Source organism: Canis lupus, chromosome 16, assembly GCF_003254725.2.
Source record: "Canis lupus dingo isolate Sandy chromosome 16, ASM325472v2, whole genome shotgun sequence".
NCBI lineage: Eukaryota > Metazoa > Chordata > Mammalia > Carnivora > Canidae > Canis > Canis lupus.
In genome coordinates, this window is record NC_064258.1 from 8,039,012 (window position 1) to 8,066,776 (window position 27,765).

Here is a 27,765-nt window from a genome sequence, read left to right on the forward strand (position 1 = left end):
ATAAATCATAATGCAGTGATTCAATGGAACAATAAAAAGCCATAAAAATAGCATTTTAAAGGAGTATTTAGGGGGTTACGTGGCTGGCACAGTAGGAAAAGCATGTGACTCTTGATCTCGGGGTCATGGGTTTGAGCCCTCATGGGGTGCAGAAATTATTTAAATAAAACTTTAAGAAATAAGTATAGGAGGATTAGAGAAGGTAGAAAAACACTCAAGAGATACCAATAGGTGCAAAGAGTAGGATATAAAACTATGGATGAAATAGGATCCAAATTTTATAAATAAAAATCAGTAACAAGGAAATATACCAAAATGTTAGGATTATTTGGGGATTATTCTCTTTTAAGGGTTTTGTATTTCCAGAGCACCTGGGTGACTCAGTTGGTTAAGCGTCTGCCTTTGGCTAAGGTCAGGATCCCAGGGTCCTGGGATTGAGCCCTGCTGTAGAGCCCACTGTCAAGCCCTGGGTCTGAGGTGAGCTCCCTGCTCAGCAGGACGTCTGCTTCTCCCTCTCCCTATGCCCCTTCCCCCACTCTGCTCTCTCACTCGTCTCTCAAATAAATAAAATCTTTAAAAAAATAAATATTTTGTATTTTCTAGGTTTTATATAATGAACATGTATTACTTAATTGTCTAAAAACAATAGCTATATTAAGATAATAAAGTTACTCATGCTCAAACTTTTATGTGTATGATTAATTCCCCATGCAGCCAGGATTCCCTAGGTTCCAACTGAACAATTCATTCAAAAGCACAATATCTATGAAAGAATCACTGACATCCAAAATTAAAAGTGTTCTCCTTAGAGATAATTCTGCCTCTAAGGGCTTTGAACTGTATATTTTTGCCTTACTCTTCTTGACAGTGAAGATTGTTTTCAGGAGGAAAAAAAGTCATGGTTTTTCCAGGGTACTCTCCTCGTTGCTTTAAATTTTCCATCTTTTTATGACATATGCAAGCAAAAAGCCATCTCCTCCCTCAACTGGATCATTATGTTTTGGTCCGGCAGGCATGCACTGTAAAGAAGCACAGATGTGGTACAGGACTTTAAATGGTTTTGCCAAGTTTACAAGGCCAACTGTAGAAGGACCCGACAGGTGGGGCTCTGAGCCAAGTGGGTGTGGTAGAGAGGGTGAGTCACCATCCAGAGCTAGAATCACAAGAACAGAATGCAGAATTAAGATAATGGAACCTAAAATGTCCACAAAATGAGAGAGGACAAATAGGCAGAGAAGAAGCAGGAACTGTGTATTAAAAGCAAGATTCTGGACCACAGTGATGATAATCCTATCAGGAAAACCTCTAGAATCAACTCAGGTAACTGGAAGGAGGACCAGTCAGACGAATAGCTATGAGGATTCGGCCCCTATCTGTTGGCTGCTTACTTCATGCCAACAGATATCAACAGGACATTTGATTTAATCATCATGACAGTTCCATAAACCAGTATTATCCACATTTATTAGATGAAGGGAGCCACTCAGAGTGATTTGCTAAAGTTTATCTAGCTGGTAAATATTGGAGGATTTAAATTTAGATACAGCTAACTCCAAATGCCAATTTCTTGGCACTGTGAATCTGCCATAGACCCTAGACGTAAGAGACAATGGAAAGGAAGGTGATTTCTTAGGCTCAGAGGTGGAGACCCATGGTAAGAGAACCTGGATCGTTCAGTCGATTAAGCGTCTAACTCAAGAGTTGGATCAGGTCATGATCTCAGGGTTGTGAGATCAAGCCCCACGTTGGGCTCTGTGCTGGGCATGGACCCTGCTTAAGATTCTCTCTCTCCCTCTGCCCCTTCCCTCGCACTCTCTCTCTCTAAAATAAATCAATAAGATCTTTAAAAAATAAAATATGGTAATTTTTTTTTCAATGGGTTTTCTGGATTTTTTTTTAAATAGGCTCTATGCTCAAAATGGGGCTTGAACTCACAATCCTGAGATTAAGAGTCACATGCTCTATGGACTGAACCATACAGGTGCCCCTAAAATATAGTAAATTTTAATGATTTTTGAAAACTTCTAAAGACCTCCACAGATTCCTAACAATCAATTGCCATTGTTGTATGTATTGCATTCCCAAATGCTGAGTAGTGCTTAAGAGTGTGTACACATTCGTAACAATCAAGCAAGGACAGAAGAAGCTGCCATGGAAATTGGATGCTGGGATCATGCTCCAGCCACTTGGGGCATAGGATTCTGAAAATTAACATTTTTGGCAAAATTATCTATTATTACATGATGCAGACTGCAAAACCATTAAAAAGTAAACAAAACCTTGAATATTAAATTCCCAATGCCAAGGATTAACTCTATTGCCTTACTTTGGTAATTTGTCCAACTGCAATTTGTTTCATTTTCCTTCCATTTCATAAGTCAGATTTTTTTTCTTCAAAAGCCTTCATATCTAACATCCATGCTCTTGAGGAATTTTGGGTCCAAATACATTTGGTAGCCACTAAGGCAAAATGAAAATATTGGAAACATTCCAGCTCCTTGTTTACTTTAAAACAAACATTTACTCTTTCCCTAAAGTCCACAGTTTATTGACCTTTACATTTTACATTTTTTGTATTTACTGAAACAGGAAAAGCAGAGACATTTAAATGGGTTTCAGTTTAAGAGAAGCTGGTATTTAAGAAGTAAGATTTATGAAATGACTATTTGAGAGAGTGATTATGTATATTTAAAAAAAGATTTTTCACTTTTAACAAAGCTTCCTCTATGTTTCCTATTAATAGTTGCCCTACCAAGTAAGCTGTTTGACTTAATATATAAAATTTTACTTAGAATTCTACGATTTCAGAGCAGGAAAAATAGTTGAAGATGATTTAACATTTGTGTAAGCCAAGGAAAAAGAGGAGTTAAGAAATTTGCTCAGTCAATGGTGGCTTGTTTAGTAGTAGTTGGGGATTTGCTGCCAGTAGACCTAGCCTGTTGCCAGTAGACCCACCTTCTTCATTTTCTTCTTCTTCTTTTTTTTTTAATATTTTATTTATTTATATGGGAGAGAGAGCAAATATGAGCAGGGCCAAGGGGTAGTAGGAGAGGCAGAGAGAGAAGCGGACTCCCTGCTGGGCAGGGAGCCAGATGTGAGGCTCTATCCTAGGACCCACGAGATCACAACCTGAGCTGCTTAACTACCTGAACCATCCAGGAACCCAACCCAGTTACCTTCACTTTAAAAGAGGTTCTTGGCGCAGTGGCACAGCCCGGGGTGTGATCCTGGAGACCCGGGATCAAGTCCCACGTCAGGCTCCCTCCCTGCACGGAGTCTGCTTCTCCCTCTGCCTGTATCTCTGCCTCTCTCTGTGTGCCTCTTCTGAATAAATAAATAAAATATTTTTTAAAAAAACAGTCTGAGTGGATTAAAAAAAAAAACAAGACCCAACTATATGTTGTCTACAAGAAACCCACTTTATTTTCCTTTTTTTTTTTTTTAAGTATTTTATTTATTTATTTATTTGAGAGGGAGAGAGAAAACATGCACTCAAGAGCAGGGGAAGGGAGCAGCAGACTCCTCGCTGAGTAGGAAGCCTGACATGGGACTCGATCACAGGGGAGCTGAAGGCAGACACTTAACTGACTGAGCCACTCAGGTGCCCCAGAAACCCACTCTAAACATAAAGTGGATAGATGAAAAGATACATTAAAAGTAAAGACAGCTTTTTTTAAAAAAGTAAAGAGATTTAAAAAGAAAAAGATATACCGTGCTAACACTAATCAAAAGAAAGCTGGAATAGTAATATTAATTCCAGAGAAGCAGATTTCAGAGCAAAGAAAATTAACAGGGATAATGTGAGACATTATAATAATAAAGGGACCAAGTCACCAAGAAGACATAATAGCCCTTAATGTACATGTATCCAACAACAGAGTATTAAAATACATGCAGCAAAACTGTTAGGGCTGCAAGGAGAAACAGATGAATACACTATTGTACTTGGAGACTTCAACACCCATCTATTAGTAATTAGCAGAAAATCAGCCAGGACATAGTTGAAATGGACAGCATCATCAGTCAACATGACATAATTGACATGTATAGACTACTTCATCTAACACACTTCATCTAACCACAGGAGAACACACTTTTTCCTCAGGGTCACACAGAACGCTCACTGTAAGGACCACGTCCTGGGCCACGGAAACACCTTAGCCCATAAAAAAAATTCAGACTTCATACAGTGTCTCCTCTCAGTCCACACAGGAATTAAACTAAAAATCAGTAACAAAAAGACAACTAGGAAATCCTGAAATGTTAGGAGTTTGAACAATACACTTCTCAATAACACATGGGCCAAAAAAGAAGTCTTACAAGAAATTAAGAAATATTTTGGGGACACCTGGGTGGCTCAGCGGTTGGCCATCTGCCTTCAGCTCCAGGCGTGATCCTGGAATCCCAGGATCAAGTTCTGTATCGGGCTCCCTGCATGGACCTGCTTCTCCCTCTGCCTGTGTCTCTGCCTCTCTCTGTGTGTGTCTCACATGAATAAATAAATAAAATCTTTAGAAAAAAAAAGAAATATTTTGAACTAAATGAAACTGAAAATATAACATTTTGAAATTTGTGGTATGCAGTAGAAGCTCTGCTTAGAGGAAAATGTATAGCATTGAATGCATATGTTAGAAAAGCAAAATAAGTGAAAATCAATAATCTAAGCTATTTTAGGAAACTAAGAAAAAAAGGACAAATTAAATATAAAGTAAGCAGAAGAAAAGAAAATTAGAGCAGAAATCAATGAAATTGAAAACAGGAAATAAATGAAATAAAAACGTTCTTTGAAAACATCAATAAACATTGATGAGCTTCTAGCCAAGCGATGAGAAAAAGACAGAAATGGGCACCTGGGTGGCTTGGTTGGTTAGGCATCCGACTCTTGATTTTGGCTCAGAATGTCATCTCGGGGTGGTGAAACTGAGTCCCACACTGGGCTCCGCACTCAGTGTGGCGTCTGCTTGAGATTCTCTCTCTCCCTCTTCCCTGCTTCTCCCCCCAACACACAAACACTCTCTCTCTCTCAAATAAATAAATAAATCTTTAAAAAAAAAAGAGAGAGAGAAAGGGAATATTTTGAGTAATTCTATGTTTACAAATTTGATCATCTAGATGAAATAGACCACATCCCTGAATCTATCAAAATTCATTCAAGAAAAGATCATCTGCTTTCGCCTTTATCTAGGAAAGAAATTGAATCAGTGATTCATAACCTTCCAAAATAGAAAGCACCAATTGGATTCACTGGTGAATTCTCCCAAACATTTAAGAAAGAAATAATGTCAACCCTCTACAATTTCTTTGAGACAATAGAGGCAGAGGGGACACTTCCTAACTTACTCTATGAGGCCGGTATTACCCTAAAAGCAAGACCAGACAAAGACTTAGGAGAAAACTACAGTCTGAAATCTCTCATGAACATTGATGCAAAAATCCTCAACAAAATATTAACAAATCAAATCTGACAATATGTAAAACGAAGTATATACATCAGTCACACAGGATTTATTCAGTAGAAAAATCATCCAATCATATCAGTAGATGTAGAGAAAGCATTTGACAAAATAGTACATGGAGAATGATTTTTATATGTATCTCCTTGTAAATGTCTGCTTTTGTACATCTAAAGTCTATACAGCAAAATTCTGACAGATGAGTTTTCTTTTCGCTTCTCTGAAAGCGAAGTTTTCTGTAAAATTTTCTAGAAAAGAGCACTAACCATGACTATTTTTTTTTAAAGATTTCACCCACTTATTCATGAGAGACACACACAGAGAGGGAGAGAGAGAGAGAGAGAGAGAGAGGCAGAGACACAGGCAGAGGGAGAAGCAGGCTCCACGCAGGGAACCCAACGCGGGACTTGATACGGGGTCTCCAGGATCAACCCAGAGCCGAAGGCGGCGCCAAACCTCTGAGCCACCGGGGCTGCCCACTAACCATGACTTTAAAAACCTTTATGGGGGGGATCCCTGGGTGGCGCAGCGGTTTGGCGCCTGCCTTTGGCCCGGGGCGCGATCCTGGAGACCCGGGATCGAATCCCACGTCGGGCTCCCGGTGCATGGAGCCTGCTTCTCCCTCTGCCTGTGTCTCTGCCTCTCTCTCTCTCTCTGTGACTATCATAAGTAAATAAATAAAAATTAAAAAAAAAAAAAAACCTTTATGGGGGATCCCTGGGTGGCGCAGCGGTTTGGCACCCGCTTTTGGCTCAGGGCGTGATCCTGGAGACCCGGGATCGAATCCCACGTCGGGCTCCAGGTGCATGGAGCCTGCTTCTCCCTCTGCCTATGTCTCTGCCCTCCCCCCTCTCTCTCTCTGTGTGACTATCATAAATTAAAAAAAAAAAAAAAAAAGATTAAAAAAAAAAAAAACCTTTATGGATGGATTTCCCTGGTGGCTCAGTTGGTTAAGCTGCCAAGTCTGATTTTAGCTCAGGTCCTGATCTCAGGGTTGTGAAATGGAGCCTCACGAACAGCTCTGCACTCGGTGGGGAGGCTGCTTAAAATTCTCTCTCCCTCTGCTCTTCCCTAGTGCACATGTGTGCACACACTCTCTCCCTCTAAAAAAACAACAAACAAAAACACACAAAAACAAAAGGACAAAACACTTTTATTGATTTGGCAAGAGTCCACTACTAGAAACACTTGTTAAAAGATCACAGCTAAAGGGGATGAGGTCATAAGTTTTCTAGTGCCCAGTTGATGGGGGTGAAATTGGCAACTGGAATGAGCTTCCCCTGGTAGAGTGCTCAAGTGGCCAGATTTGGCATTTCCAAACTGCAGGCAAGATGCAGACAACAGAGCAGCATAGAAATGCATCCCCATCTCTTCTCCGTAGTCTCATTTCATATAAGCCCTGGTCATTGCTGTCATCGATAGAGATCAGTTGTTTTTGGATCTTTAATGTCAACCTAAACAAGTGAACTTGTACAAATCAGTCATATACATGTGTGCACACACATACATTTAACTACAGTGCTGAAGACTCAAACTATAGGTGTTTACACTAGATTTACTCTGATCAATCTAGTTTGTTTGTTTTTCAGATTTACAAATAGTGCTATATAGTTCTGTTAAAGCCTAAACCAGCCTTATTTTCCTTGAACTGTGCCAACCCCATGTCTGGTCTCTGGAAAGAGATGTTTTCCAATTTGGAAATTTGACTTCATACAGACTCATTGTCATATTCTATACACAGCCATGCATCTTACTCCCTCATAGTATTTCCTCTTTGGGTTGCTTGACTGTCAAGAATATTATTACTTTGAGAGAGTGCAAGCGTGAACAGGGCACTGGGGGAGGGCAACTCAAACTGGCATCAGCAAAGGGTTTTGGTTTGTCATTGAAAAGTCTCAGGATGGGGGAACCTCGGTGGCTTAGTCAGCTAAGCATCCAACTCTTGATTTTGGCTCAGGTCGTGATCTCAGGGTCCTGAGATCAAGTCCCTTGCTGGACTCCGCACTTAAGATTCTCTCTCCTCCCTCTGCCCCTCCTCAATCCCACTTAATCACGTGCTCTCCCTCTTTTTTAAAAAAAAAAAAGTCTCAGATGGTTTTCAGACATGACTTGATCCAGGAGCCGAGATGATGTTATCAGGATGCAGTTTCTTTCTCTCCCTAAGTTCTGCTCTCACTGTGTTGGCTTCATTCTCATTGTCCACTCAGAGGCTCTCCAGGCCCTCATCCTCCCAGGTGGTATTCCAGCACAAAAAAAAGCACCTTTTCCTAATACCTCCTTATGACTCCCTGCATTCACACTAATTGAATCAGTTTGGATCACTAGCCACTCTTGATTAGTCAGTTCTGGGTCATATGTTCCACCCCCAAGGGGGAACATAGGGGAAACAAAGGAGCTCCACCCAGTCCACAATCCATATGGATTAAGTCATAGAAAAATGGTTCGCCAAAGGAAAGCCAAGGTCATCCTGACCCAGAAGAAGAATAAATGAAGGATGACCAAAACAGTAGATGTTTAAGATAAAACTGAAGTAATCTGTGGTTTCTGTGTGTGAGTGTTGGATCCTGAACAACTGGAGTGTCAGTATGAAATTCTCTCTGGGAAGCAAGGGAAGGCTGAGAGCTCTGGCAAAGGCAAGTGTTCTAGTGTTCCATGGCAAAGTGTAGTTGTTCTGTGACTTCCTCAAGAAAAATATACTAACACCCCTTAGTATCTGTTGCCTGTTTCAGAGACATAACTATTAATATAATTGTCAGAGAAATCCGCTGTCATCCCTGCATTGTGTGTGTCTGAATTGATGACCGTACTTTTCACCAAGCCAGCCTTAAGTTCATCCAAATGAATTCATTAATGCATTTATTTTTGGTATAATAGAAGACCCAGGAGTCCCTATGCTTAATACATGTTCATTTTTGTGCTCTATAAACAGCCAAATTTTAAAGGAAAAACTTTTTTCTATTATTTGAATTTGAGGCTAGCACTAGACTATGTAGGAGACCGACCTGTGCTTTCATCATCCCTTCCTTAACCAGAGAAACTGAACTGCGTATATGCCTTTTTTTCTGAGAGTCTATTTGTATCTCAGAGGGGTCTATGACTTAAAGTGTGAAGAACCACTGGCCTAACCCTATGAGCCGCAGGGTACCATTTTGCTCATTTCACTGGGGAGGCCTAGGACATGATAATGGCAGCTGGGGCTGTGGAGACAGACTTGGCATTTACCCAGCTCTACTCTGTGACATTAGGCAAATTACAGTGTCTCAGCCTCATTTCTCTCATCTGTAACATAGGGATAAAATAACTGCTACCCCAAAGGACTGTGGTAACTGTTCAACAAGAAAATTCATGTCAAGCATATAAATCAGTGATATATGTAGTAAGTCTTAATTTCTTATTAATGTTATACCTGTACAGGTATACAACTTAGGATGGTATTAACATCCCTATAAACCTACTGAACATCATAGGTTAGCCTAGCTTACCTGAAACATGCTCAGAACACTTACAGTAGCCTAAAGTTGGGCAAAATCATCAAACTCAAGCCTGATTCATTTTTTTTTAAGTTCTATAATTCCAGTTAGTTGACACAGTGTAATATTAGTTTCAGGTATACAATGTAGTGATTCAACACTTCACCTGGTGCTTATCACAAGTGCCCTCTTTAACCCCATCACCTATTATACCCATCCCCCCAGTCACTTCCCTTCCAGTAACTATTAGTTCCCTGTAGCTAAAAGTCTGTTTCTTGGTTTGTCTCTCTTTCTTTTTTTCCCTTTGCTCATCTGGGGTTTTTTTTTTAGATTCCACATATGAGTAAAATTATATGGTATTTGTCTTTCTCTGACTGACTTATTTCATTTAGCATAATACCCTCTAGTTCCATCCATGTTGTTGCAAATGGCAAGATTTCATTCTTTTTTATAGCTGAGTAATATTCCATTGCATACATATACCACCTCTTCCTTATCCATTCATCAGTTGATGGACATTTGGGCTCTTTCCATAGTTTGGCTATTGTGAATAATATTGCAATAAACATTGGGGTGTGTGTATCCCTTTCAATTAGTATTCTTCGGGTAAATACCTAGTAGTGTAACTGCTGGATCATACATTGGATAGTTCTATTTTTAAGTATCTGAGGAAACTCCATACTGTCTTCCACAGTGGCCGCACCAGTTTGCATTTCCATCAACAATGCAATACAATTCCCCTGACCCTACATCCTCACCAGCATCTGTTGTTTCTTGCGTTGTTGATTTTCGTCATTCTGATAGGTGTGAGTGCTAGCTCATTTTGGTTTTCATTTGCATTTCCCTGATGATGAGTGATGTTGAGCATCTTTTCATGTGTCTGTTGGCAATCTGGATGTCTTCTTTGGAAAAAATGTTTATTCCATGTCTTCTGCCCATTTTTAATTGGATTATTTCATTTTGGGTGTGTTGAGTTGCATCAATTCTTTATATATTTTGGATCTTAACCCGGTGTCAGATATGTCATTTGCAAATATCTTCTCCCATTCCGTAGGTCATCTTTTAGTTTAACACAAGCCTAAGTTATAATAAAGTGTTGGATACATCATCTAATTTATTGGCTACTGTACTGAAAGTGAAAAACAGAATGGCTGAATGAGTATAAAATAATTTTAAGTGTATCATCTGTTGACCCTTGTGATCACATGGCTGACTGGGAGCTGCAGGCGCTCAGCATCCAGAGAGGATCATCCCACATATCAGCAGTCCAGGAAAAGACCCAAGTCCAAAATTCCAAGTACAGTTTCCACTGAATGCATGTCACTTCCACACTATCATAAGGTGAAAAATCCTAATTGGAGTCAGTCTGTATATTCTTGGCTTCTGTATTTCTCTTTCCTTAGTTTTCAAACTTTAGTGTTACAATATAACTAAACCACAGTTCACCCAACCACAATATGTCAATCGTTCACCATATGTTTTTACATAATGAGGACTTACTGCATCCCTGGAATTTGAGATTAAAAATTAACAAATAAAATATCTTTTATTTAATACAATGTATATGTCTCTGTGAGTGGAGGTTGTAATTAAATAGCTTTACTAATATTAGCTCATTTAATCCTCATGATCATTTTATGAGGTAGGTTCTATTTTTTTTTTTTTTTTTTTTTTTAAGATTTTATTGGGCAGCCCGGGTGGCTCGGCAGTTTAGCGCCACCTTCAACCCAGGGCGTGATCCTGAGGACCAGACATCGAGTCCCGTGTCGGGCTCCCTGCATGGAGCCTGCTTCTCCCTCTGCCTGTGTCTCTGCCTCTCTCTCTCTCTCTCCTCTCTGTGTTTCTCATGAATAAATATTTTTTTTTTACTTTTTTAAGTTTTTTTTTTTTAGATTTTATTTATTTATTTATTTATTGAGAGAGAGAGAGAGAATGGCTGGGACACAGGCAGAGGGAGAAGCAGGCTCCATGCAGGGAGCCCGAACTGGGACTCGATCCCGGATCTCCAGGATCACACCCCAGGCTGTAATGTAGGCGGCGCTAAACCACTGTGCCACCGGGGCTGCCCGATGAATAAATAAATTTAAAAAAAAATAAAGATTTTATTTATGAGAGAGAGAAAGAGAGAGGCAGAGACACAGGCAGAGGGAGAAGCAGGCTCCATGCCAGGAGCCCAATGCAGGACTCGAACCCAGGAATCCGGGATCACGCCCCCAGCCAAAGGCAGGCGCTCAATCGCTGAACCACTCAGGCATCCCAAGGTAGGTTCTATTATTATCCTAACTTTATAGATGAGGAAAGGGAGGCACAGAGAAGTTAAGTAGCTTTCTGAAAGTTGCACAGCTAGGAAACATTAGATTTAGGATTTGAACCCCAAGAGTCTGATTCTAGAATCCAGGTACTTAACCACTTTGCCATTTCTTTTTTTTTTTTTTTTTCCATTTCATTTTTTAAAGTAAACTCTACACCCAACGTGGGGCTCAAACTCAGGACCTCAAGATCAAGAGTCTTATACTGTACCAACTGAGCCAGCCAGGCACCCCAGCCATTTAATTTCCATCTTTGCTGTTTGGTTGATAGAGAAGGAAATGTTAAAAGAGAGAAATAATTATCAACTTCTCATATTTATTAAGCACCTATTGCGCTGGGGCTTTCACACCTACTTATTTCAATACTTTAATCACCATTAGTACTTTTTAAGAACAATCAAAAGAGATTTTTTACAGAGCACTTAAATACCAGAAACTACTTCATTTAATTCTCTAACAGCCCTACAAAGTAGATGCGGTCATTATGGCCATTTTACAGATGAAGAAAACGAAGTTTTAAAAGCTTAAGTAACTTGCCAAACATCCTATGAGTAGTAAGTAGTCAATCTGGGCTTCAAACCCAGGCTGCCGGGCTCTAAAACTCTTGTGTTTAACCACAGTACTTTCCAATCTCCCTGACTCTGTGGTGTAGGTATTATGTTGCTATTATTATTAATAAATCACATAAATATTTATTCAGAATCCATTCAGTGGATACTGACCACTGACACCATTATCTATCACTTTGAAGATGGGAAAACCAAGCCACAGACTAAATAGATCCTCAGCTGCTCCAGGGAAGGGGCTCAGTCTACTTAATGGGAAAGGGAACTACAGGAAAATTTGTGAACCAAATGCATATTTCCTTTCAGGTTTCCAAACTCTCTTGCAAACACTTTTCTCTCATCCTAGTAACGCTGATGCCCCCAGGGTACTATTGGAAAATAATATATTGTCTCCAAACTATTACGACTCAGTTGAGAACTCAGAATGGATTAGAGAGGATACGATGCAATATAAATGTAGAGTTCTAAGAATGCTAATGCGGGCAGTGGGCAGTTCAAAGACAGGACATGTCCATTAAATAAGAGTTTCCAACATTCTGATGTGTAGCTAAAGATGAACTCCTGCCCCCCAGGGCAGAGGAGTGAAGAAACTGGGAACTTTGAGAGAACTTTTGGATTCAGAAATTTTAAAATATAGAAAACATTTGAAGAGCAGACAACTCAGGGAGTCTGACCCGATGGTGCTAAATCTTCAACACAGAAATTAATTTATGGAATTCCTGTTGACCAAGTCCAGTGACATTAAGATTGTGGTAACTCCAAGGAGGGTATGTTAGACCTTAATAAACTGATAGGAATGAGTTGAATAGCAAACACCATGTAGTTCACAGATTCTCTTTGTTAGTTCTCACAACTTCCTTGTTCTGTAGCCATTATCAACCTATTTTACTGTTGAGAAAATGGCTAAAAGAGTATCTAGGTCTCTCTGGCAGGGGAGATAGGATTCACACCTAGTTCTATGCGATTCCAAAGATCACTTTTTTTTTTCCTAACAATGCTTCCCCCCCAGAGCAGAAAAAGTTTGTCTCTCCTAGGATCACAAAATCTACACCAATTGCAGGATATGAAGATGAAATACCAAAAGCCAGGATGAGAGAAGGAGTCAGTCAGGGCAGAAAAGACTGGGCCAACCTACCAGGAGAGTGTATGCCTGTAATTTACACAAGGTATCACACCCTTAAAAAGAGTCCTGGGCAGCCCAGGTGGCTCGGTGGTTTAGCACTGCCTTCAGCCCAGGGCCTGATCCTGGAGTCCCGGGATCAAGTCCCACGTTGGGCTCCCTTCAGGGAGCCTGCTTCTCCCTCTGCCACTCTCTCATGTTCTGTGTCTCTCATTAATAAAGAAGTGAGGTCTTTTTTTTTTTAAAGATTTATTTATTTATTCATGAGAGACACAGATTGAGAGGAGAGGCAGAGACACAGGCAGAGGGAGAAGCAGGCTCCTCGCAGGGAGCCCAATGTGGGACTCGATCCCGGATCCGGGAATCACGACCTGAGCCAAAGGCAGGTGCCCAACCACCGAGCCACCCAGGCGTCCCAATAAGTGAGGTCTTAAAAAAAAAAAAAAAAAAAAAAGAGTTCTTCTATCTGGTCCATTGCCATTCTAGGCTCAGTAGTTGACCACCTGCCTTCGGGTCAGGTCATGATCCTGGGGTCCTGAGATTGAATCCCGCATCAGGCTCCCTGCAGGGAACCTGCTTCTCCCTCTACCTATGTCTCTGCCTCTTTCTGTGTGTCTCTCATGGATAAGTAAATCTTAAAAATCTTTTTTTTTTTACAAAAAAAAAAAGAGCCCTTCTAACTGGTCCATTGCCATTCTAGGCTGTGTTGATTTCTGGAGCACTGCCGCCTACCCAAGTGATCTAGATGATAAGATTGCTGGACACTGATGGGGTTATCCTTTCAATGACCTCAACATATCTGGACCCTTTTTCTGTGACATTGACAACTGTGACTTTTTGTTCTATTAGTTTGTTCTACTGTAAGTTCCAAGATTTGAGTTTGGATTTAGGAGTAAGAAGCCCATCTCACCACAGATTTATAGATTCATGAATTCTCAGGCCAAACTATTGTAATGATGTCACTGTTTATTAGCACTTCATTACATGGTCCCAAACAGGCTGCTTTTATTTTAAACAAAAGTGAATCCCAATCTTTTAGACATGTATACTGAAATATTTGCAGATGAATTATATGATGTCCAGGATTTGCTTCAAAATAATATTGGAGGACAGGAAGATGGGCCACCAGTCAGTAGTAGTTGAAATGGGGTGTGGGAGCACATAGAGTTTCTTTGTATCTCTCTCTCTCTCTCTACTTGTGTGTATATGTTTGAAATTTTCTATAATAACATTTTTTTATAATAAGAACATTTTAAGTACATTGTCACCACCAAGTTTTAACTTTCTTTCAGCCTGCTATGCACTTGCCTTTTTCTTTTCGAAAATTCAGTTCCCATCTTCTCTGTGATTCTTTCTCTAGCTACTCCAGCCCAAAGAAATCCTTACCCTCCTCAAAAGTCATCATTTCTTTTTTCTTTTAAGATTTTGCGGGGATCCCTGGGTGGCTCAGCGGTTCAGAGCCTGCCTTTGGCCCAGGGCGCGATCCTGGAGTCCCCGGATCGAGTCCCACGTTGGGCTCCAGGCAGGGAGCCTGTTTCTCTCTCTGCCTGTGTTTCTGCCTCTCTATCTCTATGTCTATCATGAATAAATAAATAAAATCTTTTTTAAAAATAATAAATAAATATTTTGTTTTTAGGGCAGCCCGGGTGGCTCGGAGGTTTAGCGCCGCCTTCAGCCCAGGGCGTGATCCTGGAGACCCAGAATCAATACCCACGTCGGGCTCCCTGCATGGACCCTGCTTCTCCCTCTGCCGGTGTCTCTGCCTCTCTCTTTGTCTCTCATAAATAAATAAAATCTTAAAAAAAGAAGAAGATTTTGTTTTTAAATAATCTCTACACCCAACATGGTGAACTCTCAACTTCAGATCAAGAGTCCTATGTTCCACCGACTGAGCCAGCCAAGTGCCCCAAAAGTCATCATTTCTTTAAAACACATAATTGAAAAGAAAAACAGGCTGAAAATCAATGTATTAAGTATCCACATTAATAAATTGAAAAAATTCGAGCAAACTCAACCCAAATAGAGTAGAAAAAAAGATAATCAAGAGATGGAAAAGATAAAATAGAAAATATATGATAAAGAAATTACCTAAGCCAAAAATTATTTCTTTGAAAACTGATAACCCAACATAGACAACTTTCTAGAAAATACACAACTTATCAAAATTAAATAAGAATAAAGAAAAATCCAGAGTCTTGCATCAGATAGCCAATGAGTGAAATTTCAAAGAATAACTTAAGAATAATGATGATCGGGGATCCCTGGGTGACTCAGCGGTTTGGTGCCTGGCTTCGGTCCAGGGCATGATCCTGGAGACCCGGGATCGAGTCCCACATTGGGCTCCCTGCATGGAGCCTGCTTTTCCCTCTGCCTGTGTCTCTGCCCCTCTCTCTCTCTCTCTCTGTCTCTCATGAATAAATAAATAAAATCTTTAAAAAATAAAAAGAATAATGATGATCAAAAACCTGTAATTTAAAACTTTTCCACAAAGAGTACCCCAGGCCCAGATGACCTCACCAGCAAATTCTACCAAACATCTGCAGAAGAAATAATGCCAATCTTAAAAATCTTCCAGGGAATAGAGAACGAGGAAACAAAACTCTGTGTTGTATTATGAGCTACAATAACTTAATACCAAAACCTCACATACATTTTAAGAAGAAAAAATATAATCTAATTACACTCATCGATATAGACACAAAGCTGTTGTTGTTTTTAAGTAGGCTCCACTCTGGGTGTAGCTTGATCTCATGACCTGAGATGCGGACCTGAGCTGAGATCAAGAGTCAGATGTTTAATGAACCGAGCCACCTAGGTGGCCCATAGGGGCAAAATTCTTAACCAAAATATTTGTAAGCTTAATACAGAAATACAGAAAACAGGGCAGACCAGGTGGCACAGCGGTTTAGCGCCGCCTGCAGCCCCAGGTGTGATCCTGGAGACCTGGGATGGAGTCCCACATCGGGCTCCTTGCATGGAGCCTGCTTCTCCCTCTGCCTGTCTCTGCCTGTGTGTCTCTCTCTGTGTGTCTTTCATGAATAAATAAATGAATTCTTAAAAAAAAAAAAAAGAAAAGAAATACAGAAAACACAAAAAAAGAACTGTGTGCCATAACCAAGTTGAATTTATTCCAGGAATGAAAGTAAAATCAATTAGTGTAATTTACTACATTATAAGAAAAAAAGGATTTTTTAAAAATAATATAAAAAAATAAATAAAAAATAGTATGATGTCAACAAATGCCTAAAAATACTTGATAGCTTTCAACATAGATTCATGATTTTAAAAAAAGCTCTTAAGAAAGTCAAAATAAAGGCAAAAAATATAATCTGATAAATGATGTGTGTAGTAAACCTCAAGCATTATATTTAATGGCGGAAAGCTGAGACTCCCTCTTAAAGATCAGGTTCAAAACAGGTTCAAATTGATTCAAGAATGAACTGAAGGCCCACTAAAATAAAATAGAGTTCAAAATCAAACCCATGCATATTTTGACATTTGACTTACAATAAAGGTATATGTAGATCAATAGAGGAAAATGGATAGTGTTTTCAATAAATGGATCTAGGGCAAATGGTATAGTCATACAATGGAATCCCACATACCAACTAAAACAAATGCACTATAGCTACATGCAAAAATATAATAATAATAATAATAAGACTGAGTGAAAGAAGCCAGACACAAATGAACATACTGAATGATGCTACATAAGTTTCAATAAATGGACAAAATTCCACAGTGTTTAGAGATACGTATTTATGTAGTAAAACTATAAAGAAAGCTAAGAAAGAGATTTTATTAAAATTAGCTTATTGATTACCACGAGTGGAGAAATTAAAGTGTAATGATCAGGATAGGGCACGAAAGAGACTTCTGGAGTTTTGGCAACATTATATTTGTCAAAAAAGGAGGTCAAGGGTGCCTGGGTGGCTCAATTGGTTAAGCGTCTGCCCAGGGTCCTGGGATTGAACCTCACATCAAGCTCCCTGCTTAGCAGTGAGCCTGCTTTTCCTGCTTCCCCCTGCTTGTGTGCATGCACTCTCCTCTCTCAAATAAATAAATAAAATATTTTAAAAATAGAGGAGGTCAAATTGGGAGGCAGTTATACTATGCTTTGATAAGGTTTATGATAAACCACTGAGCTATGTATATTATGTCCATTTCTCTGTATATGTTATAATTCACCATGGAAAGGTTAAAAAGAAAAAGAAGTGTATTCTCTGCTCATGTCCTTCCTGGTGGCATCAGGCATAGCCTCAACCTGCACAGAGACACGGGCAGGTTTGTGGACTTGCAAGTGCAGTAGAAGCTCTCCCCCACTGATGATTCTCCATCATCAGCACCACAGACCACTGCAGCCATCCAGAACATGGCCAAGGCTGATAAGGTCATGGACAGTCAACCTGAAACCTCTGCTATCTCTGGGGCCATTTGCAGGGGGGATGAGTTAGATGATTCCATTCTCCAGTTGGCCAAGGCACATAGAAGTCAAAGGACTTCTGACTAGAGACATGGAAGTGAAATGTTTGTCTAAAATAAATAGCTGGGCGGGCACTGAGGTGGGCACTTGATGGCATGAGCACTGGGTGTTATTTTGTATGTTGACAAATTGAACACCAATAAAAAATAAATGTATTAAAATATTTTTAAAGAAAATAAAAATAAATAAAATAAATTAAGTTAAATTAAATTAAATTAAAATAAATAGCTGGGGCACCTAGCTTGCTCAGTTGGAAGAGCATGTGACTCTTGATCTCAGGTTCATGAGTTTGAGCTCTACATAGAGTGTAAAGACTACTTAAAGAAATAACATTTTATTTTTCAATTTATTTTATTTTTTTAAAGATTATTTATTTACTTATTCATGAGAAACACAGAGAGAGAGGCAGAGACCCAGGCAGAAGGAGAAGCAGAATCCTTGCAGGGAGTCTGATGCGGGACTCTGCAATCACACCCTGAGCCAAAGGCAGATGCTCAATCATGGAGCCACCCAGGCATTCCAATAAATAAAATTAAAAAAAAAAAATAGTAGGGATGCCTACTATTATTTGACTCAAAGAGAGTTCAAACAAGAGACACTCCCTGCTCTCAGAGAAGTCACTGCAGCTGGGGGAGGGGAAGGCTAAAAGATTTTAATATCTACTTAGGTTAAATGATGTGGATCACATTATATGCACCATACGAATGCAAAGGGAACATCAGTAAGAACAAAAATACAAAGATCTAAATGTGAGCACTGAAACCATAAAAATTCTAAAAGAGAGCACAGGCAGTAATCTCTCTGACATCACCCATAGCAGCATTTTTCCAGATATGTCCCCTGAGGCAAGGGCAACAAAAGCAAAAATAAACTATTGAGACCATATCAAAATAAAAAGCTTCTGAACAGCAAAGGAAACAATCAACAAAACTAAAAGACAACCTACCGAATGAGAAAAGATATTTGCAAATGACATATCTGACAAAGGGTTAGCATCCAAAATATATAAAGAACTTATAAGGGCAGCCCAGGTGGCTTAGTGGCTTAGCACCGCCTTCAGCCCAGGGCATGATCCTGGAGACCCTGGATCAAGTCCCACGTCGGGCTCCCTGCATGGAGCCTGTGTCTCTGCCTCTCTCTCTCTGTGTCTCTCATTAATAAATAAATAAAATCTTTAAAAAAAAAAAAAAAGAACTTATACAACCCAACACCCTAAAAATGAAACAATCCAATGAAAAATGGGTAGAAGACATAACAGACATTTCTCCAAAGAAGACATCCAGATAGCAAACAGATGCATGAAAAGATGCTCAAAGTCACTCATCATCAGGGAAACGCAAATCAAAACCATGATGAGATATCACCTGTCAGAATGGCTAAAGTCAACAACACAAGAAACAACAACTGTTGGTGAGGATGTGGAGAAAAAGGAACCTTCATGCACTGCTGGTGGGAATGCAAACTGATGCAGCCACTGTGGGAAACAGTACAAAGGTTCATCAAAAAATTAAAGGTAGAATTACCATATGATCCAATAATCACACTACTGGGGATTTAACCAAAGAACATAAAAACACTAATCCAAAAGGATACATACACCCATATGTTTGTTGTAGCAATTATTTACAATAGCCAAATTATGGAAGCAGCCCAAATGTCTGTCCATTGATAGATGAATGGATAAAGAAAAAGTTATATATATATACAAAATGAATGTTATTTAGCCATGAAAAAGAATGAAATCTGGCCATTTGCAACAACATGGATGTACTTAGAGAGTAAAATACTAAGGAAAATAAGTCAGAGAAAAACAAATACCATATAATTTCATTCATGTGTGGAAATTAAGAATCAAACGAAACAAAGGGAAAAAAAGAGAGACAAACTGAAAAACAGACTCTTAACTATATAGAACAAACAGATGGTTACCAGAGGGGAGGTGAGGGGGAGAGATGGGTGAAATAGGTGAAGGGGATTAAGAGTCCACTTATCTTGATGAGCACTGAGTAATACATAGAATCGTTGAATCATATTGTACATCTGAAACAAATTTACTACTGTATAATAACTATATTGGAATTAAAATAAAATTTTTTTAAAAGAAGCCAAAATAGGATGGTTTCGGATTAGACATGAAACTTAATCCGAGCCTTTTGAATAGATTACACAAAAAGGAGAGGCTGGGTGGCTCAGCGGTTGAGCCTCTGCCTTTGGCTCAGGGCATGATCTTGGGTTCGGGGATCGAGTCCCACATCGGGCTCCTTCCGGGGAGCCTGCTTCTCCCTATGTCTGTGTCTCCGCCTCTCTCTCTCTGTGTCTCTCATGAATGAATGAATGAATGAATGAATGAATAAATAAATAAATAAATAAATCTATCTTTAAAAAAAGGAGAGGACAGGACATTATAAGAAAGGAAACGGCAACATAACTATAATTGTAATCAGCTTTTACTAAGTGTTAATTATTTGTCAGGAACTCTTCTAAGTGCTTTTAATATAATGCTATATTTATTCCTCAGAATAACCCTGAGACAGGTACTAGCAAGAGGCAATTTGAAAGATGAGGAAATTAGGGCACAAAGAGGTAAAATAACATTCCCAAGGTTTAGGCACAGAGAGGTTGAGTAACTTGCCCAAGGTCACAAAGCTAATAAAAGGCAGTGCCAAAATTTGAATCAAGCAATCAAGATTAAAATGATATAGGAACTAATAAAATTAGCTTAAACATTTTTATAAGAATAAAGCTATATGGTTTTTCGCATTATTTAATTCATAATAGTTAAACATAATAAATAAATATTATTTATGAATGAGGGTATAGTAATGTGTACTGAACTTTGGCTTTCACCTTTCAAAACTAACTAAATAAGAATCACATATAAAAATTCTGTAATAAAAAAAAATTCTGTAATAGAAAAAATATATAAATAAATAAATAAATAAAAATTCTGTAATAGCTCAAATTTGCAACCAGGGCGCAGGAGTACAGGAACACCTGGCTGGGGGTGTCCCAAGCAGACCAGGTTCAGCCACTCACTGCTGACAAAATCCAAAGGCAGAGAGACAAGTGGTGGTGAAACAAGAAAGGGATTTATTTCAGTGAGGCCCACACTGGGAAGACAGCGGACTACCATTTCAAAGACTGTCTCCAAAGTGCTGAAAATACTTCTAGGTTTATATAAGGAAATTGTGGGACAAAGGTGAGTGGGTATGTGCAGGTAGGCAGTAAAGGTCAAGTGAATCATTGTGTTGGAGTCAGTCATGCAGGGTCTTGCTGGCTCAGGGCAGTTCTTATTGCTTGAGGGGTTAGTTTCAGTTCCTATCATGGGATGCTTTGCCCGCTGGCGGTTTTTTGTTTTTTTGTTTTTTGTTTTTTATTTTAAATTAAGTAGGTTCTACACCCAACATGGGGCTTGAAGTCACAACCCTGAAATCGAGAGTCACATGCTCTACCCTGTGAGCCAGACAGGTGCCTTGCCCACAGGGTCTTTTGCCTGAGTTAAGAAATAGGCTGGAAAGAAGAACATAATTAGAAAGTACAGACTAGAACACCTGGCTGCCTCATTCAGAGAAGCGTGTGACTCTTGATCTCGGGGTCATGAGTTTGAGCTCCGCATTACATGTAGAAATTATTTAAAATAAATATTTTTTAAAAGATGTATTTATTTTGAGAGAGCACAAGCGACAGGCAGAGGGAGAAAGAATCCCAAGCAAACTTTGTGCTGAGCGCAAAGCCTGACTTGGGGTTGGATATCACAGCCCTGAGATCATGACCTGAGCCAAAACCAAGGGTAGGATGCTTAGCTGACTGTGCCACCCAGGAGCCCCTAACTAAATTTATTTTAAAGTAAAGACTGAGGGGAATCCCTGGGTGGCTCAGTGGTTTAGCACCTGCCTTTGGTCCAGGGCATGATCCTGGAGCCCCGGGATCAAGTCCCACATCAGGCTCCCTGCATGGGGCCTGCTTCTGCCTCTGCCTGTATCTCTGCCTCTCTCTCTCTCTCTCTCTTTCTCTGTCTCTCATGAATAAATAAATAAAATCTTTAAAAAATAAATAAATAAAGACTGAGGTGAAAATGGGGGTGAAGTCCTCTTTCATAATCAGTTCATTTGAAATCACAATAAAATATTTTCCTATATATATAATGAAGAATAAAAGTATATGCCATTAAAAATTAATCAGTCCAGCAGCTGGCACATAATTTCACTTTTTGATAATAAGGGGCAGATAATATTAAACATGTTAAAAGGTGACAAAAGGTTCAGGATTGTAGTATTTATATATACCTTTTTGGGGAAGATTTTATTTATTTATTCACGAGAAACACAGAGAGAGAGGCAGAGACACAGGCAGAGGGAGAAATGGGCTCCATGCAGGGAGTGAGACTTGATGTGGGACTCGATCCCAGGACCCAGGGTCATGCCCTGAGCCAAAGGCAGATGCTCAACCACTGAGCCACCCAGGTGCCCTGTATTTATACGCTTCTGATGATGGATAGAAGTAGAAAAATGTTCACCATTAACCCAGAAGGCTGACCTATAGCCCACATAGTTCCAATAAGGATCAAATACGTCCTGGTTACTACATTTTTAAAGGGTCTCATGACTGCCGGTACATCTCACCAATAGTTAATATGGAGCTGAATGATAAGCACCAAAGGAATCTTGTGAAAGTAGTTTTAAAAGTAGTAATTTGAAGAAGTGTGGGACCCAGGAAATTTAACAAAAATCCCCTACCCCTGGACAAGCAGAGCAGGACTAACTCCATTTTGTGCTGCACCCACCACCTCCTGTATGACCCCCACATGACTTGCTTATTGCTTAAGGCGCTGCCCCACCCTAGTCAAGCCGCTGGGTACACCCTTATTGGAAATCGGCTCATAACAATGTAACCCCACCTTGTGCCCGCCAAAACTGCGAGCTAATTCTGACCAAAGTAATAGGCCAGCTCAAATGGATACTATAGGGTAAAATGTAATTCAATCGGCCACCTGCGTGTGGACAGACATGACTGCAAATTTCTGCGTATGTTACAATCCCATTGGCCGCTGGCCCCTATAAAGCTGCTACGCCTCTTAGTCTCAGGGTCCAAGTCCCTGCTCCACTGTGTTGGGTGCACTTGGACCCAAGCTCGAGCTTGTAAATAAACCCTCGTGTGTTTGCATCAGTGTCGGCTCCTTGGTGGTTTCTCGGATTTGCACAACAGAAGACATTTATGATCTACTACTCCCTGCACACCCCCTCCCCCTTGAACAATAAGCAAATATCCACCAGCTTCGTACAACAAAAGGGCAGCTCTTTCTGCACGAGTCCTGTCCACATGCTATAATAAAAGCATTTTTGCACTAAAAATACCTCAAGATTTTTTTCTTGACCATTTGCTCCCCATGCCACATCACTTCCATTATGGAATTTTATAGAATAAGTATATCAGATAGGACAGCCTGGGTCCTGCTGCAGTAACAAACAATAAAATTGTACGACTTAAAACAACGAAAGCTCATTTCTCACCTAAGCTATGTGCACGTTGTGGCTGACAGAGCAGGATCCACTTCTCATAACCACTCAGAGGACTACACTGACAGAGCAAGGACCCTTTACACCAGACAGAAGAGGCCTCTGGAGAGTTCCATATGAGTGAAGGTGATGCTTCACTTCTATTCACAACTCATCGGCCAGAAATAGACATATGGCTTTATGGGATCCCAAGATTGCCACGAGATGCACTCCTACCTGATGCCTGGAAAGGGGAGGAATGGTAAATAGTCAGTAAACTGTATCAGTGATTTCACAGCATGGCTTTTTGGTTTTGGGTTTTGTTTTGTTTTGTTTTTAAGTAAGCTCTAGGCCCAACATGAAGCTTGAACTCACGACCCTGAGATCAAGTCACATGCTCCACAGACTGAGCCAGCCAGGCACAGCACCCCCTCAGGATGTTTTAATCTTTATTGAATAACACATACCAAATCTAAAATAAAATTATGACTCTTTTGCACATTATCCCAGTGTGATGTGAAAAATATGAAGGTTCCTTAAAATAATCCATTCTATATTAATCAATAAAATAATCAATGTCATTAAACCTCTATTCCTTCAGCTTCAAACTTGCTTTCCTTTCCAGATAATGACATGTCGTACAGATAAGAATTAAGAATAGCTGAAAAGAATTACTTATGTTTAAACATGTGGGAAAAAATTGAGGGTTCAATATTCTTTAATGCCTTGGCTCTGCTTTCACCAGACTATCCTTCAATAACTATGCACTTCTGAGCTACAGAGGTTGATGATTAAAGGAGATTTTACTATCACTCCTGCCATTCACACTCACAGAGTATATCTGATTTCAGAAAATCACAACAAATATCCTATTACTGTATTTCTAACAGCCATACTTGATCCTTACCTGGAATGTACATCAGACAAGAAGAGGCAGGAAGCCTAAGAAGGGTTTACGGTGCCTTGATTGGTCACGAAAGAAAGCTTCACCCAAAACATATTAAATTGTTCCTTTGTCATCCAAGAGGGTTTTATACTCTGGGGTGAGGGATACACCTTTTTTTTTTTTTTTTTTAAATAAAGTAAGAAAAGAATTATTGTAAATGCAGAAGTAAGAGAACTTATATGACGTGAGGAATGAGTATTTATACAATAGGGAATCTGTAAGTTAATTTACTTAAAGGAATAAGTATCCACCTACCCTTTCTACTATGTCACACAATAAGAACCTGAAGATGATGTGAGTTTTGGGGACGCCTGAGTGGCTCAGTGGTTGAGTGTCTGCCTTTGGCTCAGGTCGTGATTCCAGTCCCAGGATGGAGTCCACATCGGGCTCCCTGCAAGGGGTCTGCTTCTCCCTCTGCCTGTGTCTCTGCCTCTCTCTGTGTGTCTCTCTCATGAATAAGTAAATAAAATCTTTAAAAAAAAAAAAAAGATGATGTGAGTTTTAATTCTTGCTGTGTCTAATGGCAAGGAATATTTGCCATAGAATATGATGAGTAATGAAACTGTGTACGTGAGAGGCTTTCCATTTTACCACAACCTAGAGTAGGAAGCATATTTTACATTATGATCCGATACATGCATATTGTTTCATGAAACAATAATTACCCTCATTACATGTGATGCACTCTGATAGTCCCATTCTAATGTCTTTTAATGCTGCTCAGAACCTACTAAATTGATTTCATGACCAACTAATGATTCATAGCCCACAATTCTATTTTTTTAGACATTTTATTTATTTATTAGAGAGAAAGAGCATGAGGAGGGTGGAGGAGCAGAAGGAGGGAAAAGCAGGCTCCCCACTGAGCAGAGACCCTGTCACAAGGAAGATCCATCCCAGGACCCTGAGATCATGACCTGAGCTGAAGGCAGACGCTTAACTCACTGAGCCACCCAGGCGCCCCTCATAGCTACAATTTTAAAACGTTGAGCAATAGGTATAGAAATTTATAATGAGGGATGCCTGGGTGTCTCAGCAGTTGAGCATCTGCCTTTGGCTCAGGGCGTGATCCTGGAGACCTGGGATGGAATCCCACATCGGGCTCCCTGCATGGAGCCTGCTTCTCCCTCTGCCTATGTCTCTGCCTCTCTCTCTGTGTGTCTCTCATGAAAAATAAATAAAACTTTTTTTAAAAAGAAATCTATAGGGACACCTGGGTGTTTCAGAGGTTGAGCGTCTGCCTTTGGATCAGGGCGAGATCCTAGAGTTCCGAGATCAAGTCCCACATCGGGCTCCCTGCGTGGAGCCTGCTTCTCTCTCTGCCTGTGTCTCTGCCTCTCTCTGTCTCTCATGAACAAATAAAATCTTAAATTAAAAAAAAAAAAAGTTGGGAGAATCAAAGAAATGATTCTATCCTAGAGCCTCTGGAGGGCGTGTGGTCCTGTCAACACTTTGATTTTGGCCCAGTGACACTGTCTTTGGACTTCTGGCCTCCAGAACCGTGAGAGAATAAAGTTCTGATGTTTTAAGCCCCAAGGTTTGTGGTATGTTGTTACATCAGGCTCAGGAAATTAATAGGAACTCCAAAAGCTTCTTAATGAGAGTCATATTGCAAAGTGCCCAGAGTGTTACCAAAATCCAAGTTTAGCTGCCTGTCACTCATAAAGACAATACTCAAGAAACAAGTTTTGATTGGAAAGGAATATGAGCTTTTTTTTTCTCTTTTAAGATGTTATTTATTTACTCATGAGAGACACAGAGAGAGGCAAAGACACAGGCAGAGGGAGAAGTAGGCTCCATGCAGGGAGCCCGACGTGGGACTCGATCCAGGGTCTCCAGGATCACCCCTGGGCCAAAGGCGGGGCTAAACCGCTGAACCACCTGGGCTGCCCAGAAAAGAATATTGATCTTTATACAGGAGGCCAGCAACCTGGGAGAAGGCAGACTCTTGTCCTAAGACCAACTCCGAGGCTTCTGTGGGGCCAAGGATTTTTTAAAGGGGTTCAGGGTGGTTAATCAGTAAAGGGAGTGCCGTGGTCCATAACATTTCTTGTACTGTGCAGACTTAATGGTGCCAGCTACAGAGGTTTTCACAGCACACAGAGGCTGTGCAAGGGAGTCTGGCTCCTTAGTGTGGGGCACTGAGGTTGCCGGCACGTGCAAAGGGTCTGGTTTCTGTTTCCAGACATGCAGAAGGGCTCTATTCTTTTCTAGGAAAGAATGCATGATCTTAAGATTTAAAAAAGAAAAAAAAAAAAAAAAGGTTTCATTAATCAATCACATGGGCTAGGGGTGGTTGCTAAAGCTTCAAGACTATTAGGTTGGCCAGAAAGACAGAAGCAGCTTCAAGAGTAGCCACTTGGGGCACCTGGGCGGCTCAGGGGTTGAGCGTCTGCTCTATAGGAGGGAAGAGAGTGTCAATAGGATGCCCTCCAGGTATAGGGCTGGCTGCTCATGTGCCCTATTTCCAGGGTACATGTTACAGTCTTTATGAAAAGCCTCGAAGAACGCTCAGAAAATAGTGTTCCCAGCCCAACTCTCAGTCGATAAATGCTTCGTACAAGGCCCAGGCGGTGTGGCCTGCCTGACAGCCGGTTTAGCACGGAGGGAAATACAGGAATTCTACGATCTGCGGCGGAGTCAGACAAATACCCCATCCCTCCTCCCTGAAGAAGCTTCCGGGCCAGCGGGGAGACCCGCAGGCAGCCCAAATCTACCCTAATCCTGCGAAAGGGAGTCGAGAATGGCCTTCTACAGATGGTACTAACGGTCCACTAGAGGAGGAGCGGGAAGGGGAACGGGAGGGCAACGGCCTCCCCGATGGGCCGCAAGACCCTTCGGCCCCAAGTCAGGCAGTGTCCCCGGGGCGCGTCGAGGCCTCAGCTGGATGCAAAGGGAAAGAAAACAGGAAGAAAGGAGGAAGGGGGGGGTGCCTTCCTCCTTCACTACGTGGCACGCGCATAACCACTGTGGAAGGCAGCACCGTAGGCATTTCCCAACAAAATACATTCAGCAAACCCTGCAAGACGTTCCCGTAGGGCGACGATCTCCGTAAACCACCTCCGCGCTCCGCCTACGCAGCGCACGCCCCTCACTGCGCAGGCGCCAGGGATGACCTCTGAGGCCTCCGAGCGAGAGCGCTAGTAGTTCCGGGTTCCCCCGCGCTCCGCTCTAGCCGCAAGCTTCCGCTTCTCCGCTGCTCTCGGTGGTAGGCTCCCTCCCGCGGGAGCGTGGAGCCGGGCCGGGGGGCGGGCCTTCCGGGAGAGGGGCGCGTGCGCGTGGGAGAGGAAGGTCGCGAGTAGGTAAGGGTGTCCGAGAGCTTGGGGGTGACGGGGGTGACGGGGGTGGGGGGTCTGCCATGAGAGACGGGCGGTCGTTGGGGAGGTCCTGCAAGGGTCTCCGACCGTCTAGAGTCCCCAAGAATAAGAAGAGGCGAGTTCGTCATCAACCAGCTCGGAGGTTTCACACCACCCTGCAAGCAGGGTGACCCTTTCCTGCGTAAATTGGGGACTTTACCGAACGCAGGACGCTAGCGTAGCTTCCTCCCCGGCGCAGTTCCTCTCTCCTGGTTAGGAAGCGTGCACGGCTCGGTTCCTCAGCTCATCACACGGCATTTCTGCACCGTAGCTGGGGGAGAGGAGATGCAAATTAATTTTGTTGCCAGTTGGAAAAAAAAATATTTGCGGGTGCCTGGCTGGCTCGATGGGTAAAGCGTGCGACTCGACCTCGGGGCCTTCGAGCCCCACCTTGGGTGCAGAGATCATAAAAAATAAATAAATATAATGCCGTACCGAGGCGAGCGCCGGCTGACTTGACACCTGCTTCCAGCACAGGCAAGCGGGATCCGGTCAGTTGCAGGGGATCGGAGGCGTTGTCGTCGGACTGAGTCCAGCGGGCAGAGGTTCAGAGCCGTTCACGTCCCT

General features: G+C 41.2%; 1 long non-coding RNA gene across 1 annotated transcript; it reads right to left on the bottom strand.

Moving 5' to 3' along the window:
- Window positions 1-676: 676 nt before the first annotated feature.
- On the bottom strand, window positions 677-27,765 carry LOC112651049 (uncharacterized). Its single transcript, XR_007402809.1, has 4 exons — window positions 27,634-27,765; window positions 22,912-27,469; window positions 6,370-6,556; window positions 677-1,019 (listed from the first exon to the last, which is right to left on the bottom strand). It is a non-coding gene; the product is annotated as an uncharacterized LOC112651049 (long non-coding RNA).